Below are 11716 nucleotides of genomic sequence, written 5' to 3' on the forward strand. Positions count from 1 at the left end.
TTTCTTTAAAAGCAGTGGAGGAAAGTTACTGAACAAACTCACAGGAGTCTGCTAATGAACGTTTAATACAAAGAATAGAATATTTATTAAAACAAGAAAAGTGAACTATTTACACCAGACAAAAAGGCTGGAAAGATCTCAATATAAACACAAGGGGATGATTCAAATTCCCACTATTGCTTTACCCCAGCAATATCTTTACATAGGGGCAGAAATTTTCTCTTGTCGGGCAGGCGCAGGCCCGAACCAAACGAGAGAAAAATGGTGCATGACGATGTCCCAGCGTCATCACACTCTCTCGCGATATTTCATTCGGCGGGCACATACAAGAGGAGGCAGCATGCCCACCAATAATTAATAGGCCTATCAATTAATTAAACGTGATCTTTCACTCCCCATCCAACCGTTCGGTTGGCGGACAGGCGAAAACACCATGCAGCCTTTGAATTTTTAATGAAACCTCAACCATGGGCAGGATGAGGTTTCCAACAGGAATTAAAAATAAAATAAAAATGTGGACATCTCATTTGTAACATGTCCCTGCTCATGTGACAGAGTCACATGAGGGGACATGTTTTTAACATTTTTAAAGTCTTTATGTATGTTTTTAAAAATCTTCAGCTCCCTGAGGCAGCTCTGTGCCTTCAGGGAGTTTTCAGTGCGCGTTCCCGTGTGCATGTGCTGATGTCTGCGCTAGCCCTCCCCAACCACCCCCCCAAACCCAGGCAGCGCTGAGGCTCCCAGCACGCGAATCACGCTGGCTGGCCGTCAATTAGCCAGCCAGCCTGAAATCGCGGTCGGGGCCTGATCACGGACGACCACTCCCGAGCTCGCCTGCCGCACTCACCCGACGAGGTAAAAATCCTGCCCATAAACTGGTGAAAAGTTACCACTTGCTTGACAGAAAGGCTTCTCACTTAGGAGTGGCACAGTTGCAAATGGTTTTCTTGAAGTGAATTCCTGAGCATTCGCTTGATGCTTCTCACCCAACTCTCCCCAGGACATCCAAAACCTCACTCTAAACACATTGTTTCTTCATCTGCAGAGTAAACAAATGAGTTCCCTAAAGTCAGTCTTCCAGTAGTACCTCCACTAAATTGATCACTTTATTGAGTCCTATAACTGGTTATTCAGTTAATTACTGTCTCACTATCCTTGCAGTTTTTCTTCTCAGAGAGCTTAAAATCTCTGCCTTCTTTCTCTGACACACACTGAACTCTCCCTCTCTCAACTTCTATCTTTTCTGTGTCTGTGTCACTGGATCACAGTTGCTAAGCAACAGTAAAGCTTTTCTACTTTTTTTCAGAATCACTAAACTTTCAACTACTTTAACCCATTTCTTTAACTTCAGTGGTTCCAAGACCTGATTAAAAATGTACATATACAAACAAACTCAAAAGGCCTGAAACCCTTTGGTCATAAGTCTATCCAGACTCCCAGGCACCAAGGTTCAGAAACAAAACCTGAGTGAAACTGAAACCATTTTTACCTTTCTTGACACACAAACATTTATATAATTTCAACTTTAAATTGATTATAACACTAGCTCTTTCAAAGAGTCAACATAGGCACATGTGCCAAATGTCCTTGTTCTGTGATAAAAACAAAAAAACTGCGGATGCTGGAAATCCAAAACAAAAAATAAAAAATACCTGGAAAAACTCAGCAGGTCTGGCAGCATCGGCGGAGAAGAGCACAGTTGACGTTTCGAGTCCTCACGACCCTTCAACAGAACTAAGTAAAAATAGGAGAGGGGTGAAATATAAGCTGGTTTAAGGGGGGGGAGCGCGAGAGAGAGAGAAGGGGGGGTGGTTGTTGGGAGAAACAAGCAGTGATAGAAAGAGCCTGCTTGCTTGTCCCAACAACCACCCCGCCCCCTTCTCTATCTCCCCCCACCACCCCCCCCCACCTCCAGCCGCCCCCCCTTAAACCAGCTTATATTTCACCCCTCTCCTATTTTTACTTAGTTCTGTTGAAGGGTCATGAGGACTCGAAACGTCAACTGTGCTCTTCTCCGCTGATGCTGCCAGACCTGCTGAGTTTTTCCAGGTGTTTTTTATTTTTTGTTTCCTTGTTCTATGCTCTATTATTCTATGGTCCTGTTTATTTGCATTCCTATTTGTGCGGGCAATGTTGTAAAATTGTGAGAAATAGGTGCAAGTAGCTGAACTACTTGGCAGCCTTTAAAAAGACAGTTCAGCTCCCAGTCTTGAGCAGCCGATTGGGAGACAAACAGATAAGAGAAGAATAGTGCTTGGCTCTTTCACTCTTAAGTAACCTCACATGATTATACTTCTTTTTTAAAAATTAATATTGTACAGAATTAAGGCAACCAAGCACCATTTCTACCCAACAAATAGCAGGACAAGGCTCCACCCAGGAGAACATCAAACTTTACGGATGCAGAATCCAAGTCCTCTTTGAGGGGAGTGAAGGCAGGAGGCACAGATTACTGGGTGCGGGTATCACAAAGTCACCCAGGAATGTCATTTGTATCACATGGGAGGTGGTGGCACTGTCAATGGTTGTCAACACCCTCAGCCTCAGTAAAGCAGAACAGAGTGAGAAAAAGATCAATGTCCTCATTAAGGCTGGCAAAGCGTTTTCCTTAACTGAGGTTTTCCACCCACGGTGGTTGACAGGGCCCTCAACCGTGTCCAGCCCATCTCCCGCGCATCCGCCCTCACATCTTCTCCTCCCTCCCAGAAACATGATAGGGTCCCCCTTGTCCTCACTTATCACCCCACCAGCCTCCACATTCAAAGGATCATCCTCCGTCATTTCCGTCAACTCCAGCATGATGCCACCACCAAACACATCTTCCCTTCACCCCCCCGGCGGCATTCCGTAGGGATTGTTCCCTCCGTGACACCCTGGTCCACTCCTCCATCACCCCCTACTCCTCAACCCCCTCCAACGGCACCTTCCCATGCAACCGCAGAAGATGCAACACCTGCCCCTTCACTTCCCCTCTCCTCATCGTCCAAGGGCCCAAACACTCTTTTCAAGTGAAGCAGCATTTCACTTACACTTCCCTCAACTTAGTCTACTGCATTCGTTACTCCCAATGCGTTTTCCTCTACATTGGAGAGACCAAACGCAGACTGGATGACCGCTTTGCAGAACACATTCGGTCTGTCCGCAAGCATGACCCAGACCTCCCTGTCGCTCGTTATTTCAACACTCCACCCTGCTCTCATGCCCACATGTCCGTCCTTGGCCTGCTGCATTGTTCCAGTGAAGCCCAACGCAAACTGGAGGAACAGCACCTCATCTTCCGACTAGGCACTTTACAGCCTTCCAGACTGAATATTGAGTTCAACAATTTTAGATCATGAACTCTCTCCTCCATCCCCACCCCCTTGCCGTCTTTTCCCCCTCCTTTTTGTTTTTTCCAATAATTTATATAGATTTTTCTTTTCCCATCTATTTCCATTATTTTTAAATGTATTTCCATCCATTGTTTTATCTCTACCTTTTAGCCTTTTTAGATTCCTTCACCCCACCCCCACAAGGGCTATCTGTACCTTGTTTGTCCTGCTTTCTACCCTTAATTAGCACATTCCTTTAGATAATATCACCACCTTCAACATCTCTTTGTCCTTTTGTCTGTGACATCTTTTGGTTATCTCCACCTATCACTGGCCCTCTATCCAGCTCTTCTTGTCCCACCCCCTCCCCCTTAAACCAGATTATATTTCATCCCTTTCCTATTTTTCCTTAGTTCTGTTGAAAGGTCATGAGGACTCGAAACGTCAGCTGTGCTCTTCTCCACCGATGCTGCCAGACCTGCTGAGTTTTTCCAGGTATTTTTGTTTTTGTTTTTGTAAAGTGTTACACTCTCTGTTTCTTTCTTCACCCCCCTGAGCACACCCACCAGCCTCTTAAAGAAACTCTTCCACAAATGACTGGCTCTCACTTCACTACACGCAAATCAGGCCAAGGAATTGGGTGACAGTTAACGAAAAAGGTCAAAAAGCGTGAGGAAACTCTGGGTGCTCGTGTTAAGGGTACACAAGCAGCAGAAACAGCTTTCACCAAAACCTACTAAAATACAAAGTTCCTGCGCCATTTTTGCCGCGCCAATGTGCCAAAAAAACTCATTCACCCGTTAATGTTTAGTTAAATAGTAAAGAGATGGTTTCTCAATTACTCATAATGCTCATACTATTTATAATTACGACATAAATATGAGTGTTCACTAAGATCTCCTGCTGAAATTTGTGCAGTTCACAGCAAAGAAATGGACTAGAAAATAAAGCCAGTGTTCACTTGAAATTTTTTGGTTCAACTGAAGCATGAACCAGATTTGCAATTAAGTCTAATGTGCCAAGCTTTCAGCAGTGAACATAAGCTACTAAACTCCTTTTAATCTTAATTGACCTACACACAGCTTTTGTTACACAGGGCAGCAATAATCATAGGAGCTACCTGCTAGTAATGTTATGCAATGCCACATGGCACAGCTTCCTTTCACGCTGCTTCGGGCCTCAGTTCTGCTACTTCTACACAGTAGCAATGCTCGGAGCCAAGGAATGAAACCAGGGAAGTGAACAGCAGGGATTAGGATGCACAGAGAAGCTAAATTTTGCACTGAAATGTTCTCCAGTTGCTGCCTTAGGTGGTAGACTTCAAAATAAAGTTTTGAAATTTGGGGATTGGGTTTTAAATACCTGGGAGGGAACACGGCCTAGCAAGTAGCTGGCCTGTCTGTAAGTGGCAGCCAGGAATTCCAGCTGATTTATGTTCAGCAGGATGGATTTCTGCTCGAACCTGGCGAGAATGAGAAAAAGGCCGGTGGGTTTGAGCGGGATTTCAGGGGTCAGAGTGCCGCCAAGGGGGCAAAGAAGCGATCTCCAATGTAAGGCAAGTAGTTGGGCTGGTGAAGATTCGGAGCAAATCGCAGATGGGAGAGGAAGGGGAAAGTCCAGTGCATGGGAGGTCCAAGGTTTCCCTGTAACGCCTGTCGTGAAAAGCAAGGATACCACTACTTTTTAAACTTACTTTCCCAGGTCTCTTATGGCCCTGATTCCAAGCCATGGTCAGGAAGCCATAATGGTTTCCCTTAGCAGGCCTGGGTTAACATTGCAACTAGGTCTCAATGACCTTGAAGCAAGTCAACAAATACATAAAAATACTGAATTCCAATAACCTCGCAAACACAACCCACCCCCTCCAACCCACAAGGTGGGTGGATCACCACTCACGAACATAAGGAGGTTTTATGTCTGATTATGGAAGAGAACCTTAGAAATCTTTCGCTGTGATGCCTAAGCGACTGAATAACCACAGAGCATTCACTATGTGGAATTAAGTATTGCCGCTTGGCCAAAGTGTTTTTGGAACCCTTAGAACTAGACTACAGCAAAAGAATAATGTCTGCGGAGGACATGGGGAGAAACTATGTGGGGGGGCGGTGTTGAGAAAAAAACAGTTGTGAAAGTTACAATCTTTCAGCTTGAAAACGGTTAACATTACAGGGCAGGTTTGAAGGTGAATAAGTAGAGGCCATGGGACCACTGGGAATGAAAAAAGTCTAGAAATTCTTATAGCCGAACTGGCAAAAAAATGAAATGAAAAGGCTTCTAACACTTGAGGAGAACAAGACTGCTAGAAAGAAAATTCTCCAAGGCAGACTGACCCATAGGGTGGAATTTTCCCTGAATTGCACTAAGTGCGGTAGCGGGCGGGTAAAATGGAGTCCTACCCGCCGATGAGAATGACGGGTTTTCATGCCTTATCTTCCTGAGCCCAGATCATTATATATTCACTCCCGTGAAACACGCCATTTCTATGGCGGGCGGGCTCTCATTCGCCCACTCGCCATCACCCCGCTGCTGCATCACGCCGGCTGCCATCTTTAAAAGGCAGCCGCCAGCAAAGTGCTCATTGCCACCAGCTCACCACCGCTGCCTGGGAGACATGGCCAGCAAAGGCAAAAAGACTGCAGCCCCCCTGCTTCAATGACGGGTCCCTCGAGCGACTGCTGGATGCCGTGGAGGCCGCCGGGATGTGCTGTATCCCAGCTCTGGCCACAGGATGGGCAGCAAAGTTACCAACCCAGCTTAAGAGCCAGTGGCAGCGGTGGTCAGCGCGAACACCCTGTAGAGGAGGACAGTCACGCAGTGCCACAAAAGGATGAATGATCTCCTCCGTTCTGCCAGGATAAGTCACTATTTTCATCACTCCCAACTCACACACTCACAAACCCATCATACACCCACAGAGCCCTCATTCACTGCCAGTGCAAGGGACATCACCATTCACTCTTTCACACACACCGTCACTGTCCTCATCCTGTCCATGGGACCATTCACCACCCACCCAGGCTATCTGGCCCGGCAGGCGTCCTGATACACTCTCCCAATCACTATCCATGCAGGCAAACTGGCATAGAACAGGAGGAAAAGGTCACAGACAATTGGAGGGAAGCCAGAAATCAAAGTTCAGACAGAATTCGAAAACAGAGCCATCCAGCTGGCCGGCGATGACTGGGACCAGTCCTGTGCTGACGGTGAGGTCGGCGCTGCTCTACCATGTGAGGATCCAGCAGTGCAACATCCATCAGACAACCATGCTGTGAGTGATGTGTCCTCTTTCACAGGCCACTGCCCTGCACTAATTATCTCCCCTTGCTTTCGCAGGCACATCTGGGAAACAGCTGACAGAGTCCATGACCCAGGGCCTCCAATCAAGCCCCAAAGAAACCTCTGAAGAGGAATCTGGAGGCACCATCCCTGAAACTCCATCACAGCGCTCCCCCTCACCCTCCACCAGCGCAGAGACACAGACCTCGGTGGGACCTAGCTTTAGAGTAGCCTCAGGATCACAATCTGTTGAGCACATCACACTTTCTGATCCACAGTAGGCAGCAGCAGGAACTTCCCGGTTCCCTGCCACTCGGAGGCCGGCTGGAGGCCAGAACATTACTGAGTCCGAGTCAGATGATGAGCCTCTGGACTCGGTCATGTCACAGTTGCTGGAGCTGCAAAGGCAAGCTCGGGAACAACAGGAAGGGATGTCCGCTGCACTCCTCAGGTTGCAAGGCACGATGGAGGATTCTGTTCGTCTTCAGTGTGAGGTGATAGCGCCGATTGCAATGCACCGAGGTCAACACTGGCAGGATGGCGGCCACCATGGAGACCTTGATCCAGGACTTCACTCCTGCACTGTTGCACGGGCTTAACTCCATCACTGATGCCATAATTGGCCTCCAACAGTGTGTATGCGAGAGGGGTGCTGGGCAGCTCGGTCTCGCTCCAGCTACCCCTTCCGCTCACGGAGTCAGCCTGGGGCCTTTGGGCACCCATAGGGAGGAGGATCAGCAGGTGCACACTCCGGGACCATCCACCCAGATGATTCTGGGAGTGGCCTCTCCTCTTCCTGTGATCTCCACAGATCCAGCTTCACAGGTCGAGGATGGTGCCACTGCTACACAGCAGGACCCCGAAAGCAGGCTGGGGCCTACCAAGCCTCAGTCCTCCAGAGGTCGCCCGCCAAAGACATCACAGACAAGGTGTAGCAGTCAGTAGGCTGCCTCCACCACCACTGTGGATGTCCGAGGAGCACCAAGACATAGCGGCAATGTTAGGAAAGTTAGGTAAAAGTAGTTGCACAGACTGGTCACAGGTGTTGATCACTTGTACATGCTGTTCACTATTATCAGTAAACTCCTAAAAATGTCTCCCTGCCTGTGGTTCCTTGTTCTGATGAGCAGTGTTCTTGTCACTCAGATGTGAAACCTTTCTGCACAAGATAACAGGCAGGTGTCTCAGTCCAGGGCCTCTTCCCCGTGCTCTGTGCAGCCTTCAGACCACAGTGATGGTCCAGCCTCACACTCCCTGGAAACATTACTGATGCCTGCACCTCGGCTGTGCTGGTCATTGCTGCCAGAGTGTAGTGGGCAGGGGCCACAGGGTTCTCTCATTCTCCCTGTGCTCTCAGCACCTTTAAGGTGGGGCTGGCCCCCATCACACCAGCATCTGCGACCAGTGATGCTGTGCACCAGCTCCTGAAGGGCTGAGGTGCTGAAGACGGACACAGCATCAGATGCGTCTAAAGTTTCATGGCTGCGTCTCTGAGATGGCCCTGATCATGGAGCGCAAGCGAGTTACCCTGGTGAGTCAAATGTTCACAACTGTGATGTGAGGATCTAAGGGGACACCTCACTGCATGTCGCCATCATCCTCCACAAATCTGGCAGCTATGAGGGTCTCCTGCACGTGCCTGCCTCGTCTAGCCAGTGCGAAAGCCTCATCCCCATCATCGTCACCACCGAGGACCCCCTCACCCTCATCCCCGTCGGCATCCTCCTCATCTGAGGAGATGTGCAGCTCCTCCATCTCCTCCTCAGCCAGCTCCTCACCCCGTTGCAGCACCAGGTTGGAAAGGGCGTAAAGGGTGTGACATCCTCTGTGGACTGTATTGCAGGGCTCCACCAGACCAGTCCAGGTACCAGAACCGCATCTTCAGCATCCCGATGGTTTGCTCCACCAAGTCGCGAGATGCTGCATGAGCCTCATTATAGCGTCGCCCTCCTGCAGCCTGAGGCCACCGCATGGGTGTCATCAGCCACGGCTTCTGCGGGTAGCCCTTGTCCCCAAGGAGCCAACCCTGCAGCCTCTGTGGACCCTGGAAGACTGCAGGGATCTGCGAGTGACTCAGGATGTAGGCATTATGCACACTTCCTGGAAACCGTGCGCACACCTGCAGGATGCGTTTCTGGTGGTTGCATAGCAGCTGCACGTTCAGTGAGTGGAAGCCCTTGCGGTTGATGAAGTCCATTGAGTGTAGCGATGGAGACCTCAGCGCCACATGAGTGCAGTCAATCGCACCCTGCACCTGTGGGAATCCCGAGATCAGGGCGAATCCAATGGCCCTTTCATCCTGGCTGTCCCGGTCCCGGGCAAAATGCACAAAGTTGTGTGTCATGGAGAAGATGGTATCCATGACCTCATGGATGCATTTGTGGGTGACGGATTGTGAAATCCCACAGAGTGACCACAGTCACCTGTGGAGCCCTGAAAGAAGCCACTGGCATAGAAATTGAGCGCCATGGTCACTTTCACAGCCACTGGCAGTGGATGCCCTCCATGTCCCCTTGGCGCCAAGTGCTGCAGTAAGTGGCAGATGTGAGCCACCGGGTCCCTAGATATGTGCAGCTGTGGGCGACACTGGTTCTCAGTCATCAGCAGGAATGGCAGGTGTCGTCTATAGACCCTGGGTGTCGCTAGGCACTGACCAGCCATGGCTCACTGTCACTCCTGGGCAGTGTGTGCGGGAGCCCCTGCTGCCCCTTCTTCATGAGGTTGCTGCTCCTGCCTTTGCGCAGCCAGGAGCCTCAGTCGCTCTCTCCTCCATCTTCTACAGCCTCTGTAGGTCATCAGGCAGACAGCTAGGGCACCAGGATCCATGATCCTGACATGGTCCTACTCCAGCATGAAAGAGAGAGAGAGACGTGGTTATCATGGCTGCACTTAGCACCTTTCCTGGCCCTGTGTGACCGCCCCTTAATGCTTCCCGGAGAGTGCTGGTCACCCCTCGGATGGCCAGAGATGAGTGCGCTGCATGGCTGCCCTGTCAACCTGCGACATGGGAGACACTGGTCCAAACCGGGATGCTGAGGTTGCAAGGGGCTGTGAGCACCTCCAGCAGTGACTGCTACATGGCCAGCGTTGGTGAGGAGATTGTACAATGTGTACCGTCCAACTGCTCCACGGTCCAATAAAGTGGTGGTGGACTCGAAGTCTGTGCTGGGGGGATGGGGTGGGGGCGTGGTGGGTAAGCTATGGAGCACTTGGTGGCCCTTTGGTACCTCCACGATGCTTGCGTAGGTGGGCAGGCTAGGAGACCAACTCCAATCATATCACTGTGGCTGCGCCTGATCTGCCTCAGTTGCAGAGGCATGGTCAGTTTATACAGGTGTCCCTAATGTGTGGCCACTTCCCTCACTTACCCTGACCCCACCTCGATTTCCTGTGCACGGGATGCAGCGCCAGGGCAGCACTTGAAACCTCCCCCTCACCCACCCATCAGCAGTCACCTCTAAGGCTGACCAGTCCTTGCCCCCAGACACCCCCCTGCAAGAATCATAGCAAACAGAATAAAGCAGGAGATACTTTGCAACTTTAACAATTCCGCATTCAATGGAAAAATATTGTCTACAAGTAAAATTATAGAGCTGCACAAGACTGAAAAATCAGTCCTGTATTGATATCCATGTAGCATAACATACAACAAAAGCAATATAATTACAAGTGGGTAATAGCAAAAAAATGTGGATGCTGAAAATCTATCGTAAAAACAGAGAATACTGGAAATGCTCAGTAGGTCTATCAGCATATGTGGAGAGAGAAATAGAGTTAACATTTCAGATCTGTGACCTTTCCACAAAACTGTTGTGCTGAGAAGTCACAGGCCAGAATTTTTCCATCGGCGAGTTGGGGGCGAGACCCGCTCGCCGATGTGTAAAATGACGCGGTGATGTTGGGAGGAACCCCCGAAGTCATCCCACCCCATTTAAATATTCAGGAAGACGGGTGAACAGCGAAATCAGCTGTCCGCCCACCGACCTGTCAATGGCCAATTGAGGCCAATGACAGGGTAGTTAACCCAATTAAAGGCCCTGCCCGTCCAACCTTAAGGCTGGCGGGCAGGCCAGGAGCCCCAGCGGGCTTCTGATAATACATGAAACCTCATCCACTGGCAGGATGAGGTTTCATGTCTGTTTTTAAAAAGTTTAATAAAGTTTCTGTGCTTTTTATTAACATGTCCCATCTCGTGTGATATTATCACATGAGGGGGACATGTTAATAATTTTTTTATTTTTCTATTTTTGATGTTTATAAAGCTTTCACTGATCTCCCTGAGACAGCACTTAGCCTCAGGGAGCTGTGCGCTCTTTCACATGCATGTGCGAAACATCGCACTTTGACAGTTGGGGAATCCCCCCCCACCAAACACAGGAAGCGCATAGCACTTCCTGTCGGGCGGCTCGCCCACTCAAAATGGCGGCAGGGCCCGTTTCGGCGGCAGCGGCAATCGGCTGCCCGCCCGCCAATCAAAGGCAAAATTCTGGCCTGTGACTTCTCCTACAAACTTGAATTATCAGGCTGAATTTTCCTGTGAATGTCGGGATCCTGAAGACATGGCTGCCGGAGCAACTTTATGAGAGGCAGTCTCCTAATTAGCCACCCCCTTGTTGCCTGTCTGATTAAGGGCGAACCAGGGATGCAGGAGGCCCAATAGGAGAGCCTGCAGCAATGACCGGATGGCAGACCCACAGGGTGAGGTGAGTGATGCTGGAGGAGAGCGAGGCCTAGGGGTACCTCAAAATGAAGGCGTTCGCAAAAACCTCCTGCTTTAGTGGTAAACAAGATAACAAAGTACTCTGAGTGGCTTCAGAGTGGCCCCAGAGGAGTGGCTGCAGCAACTCCTAGACCTGTGTGATGCCCTCTATGATGCCAACTAATTCAGCCACCCTTGGTGTTGGCCTACTTCCCACAAGAGGCCACCTCAGCAATGTTGCTGGGCTCCTGACACAGCGTGGAGGAATGGGGGGGGTTGGGGGGGGTAGTTGGTGGTGGTGCTTTTGACACCAGGAAAGTTACAGCACTTGGCCAAAATGGACCTTGATTTGTGCCTTAATTGGCTTTGTTGCCTGTCCACTTCAGTGGGATGAGCTGTCAATTCCTGTGGCAACCTGCTCCCAGGAAAG

This window comes from Cetorhinus maximus, chromosome 8, assembly GCF_964194155.1.
Source record: "Cetorhinus maximus chromosome 8, sCetMax3.hap1.1, whole genome shotgun sequence".
NCBI lineage: Eukaryota > Metazoa > Chordata > Chondrichthyes > Lamniformes > Cetorhinidae > Cetorhinus > Cetorhinus maximus.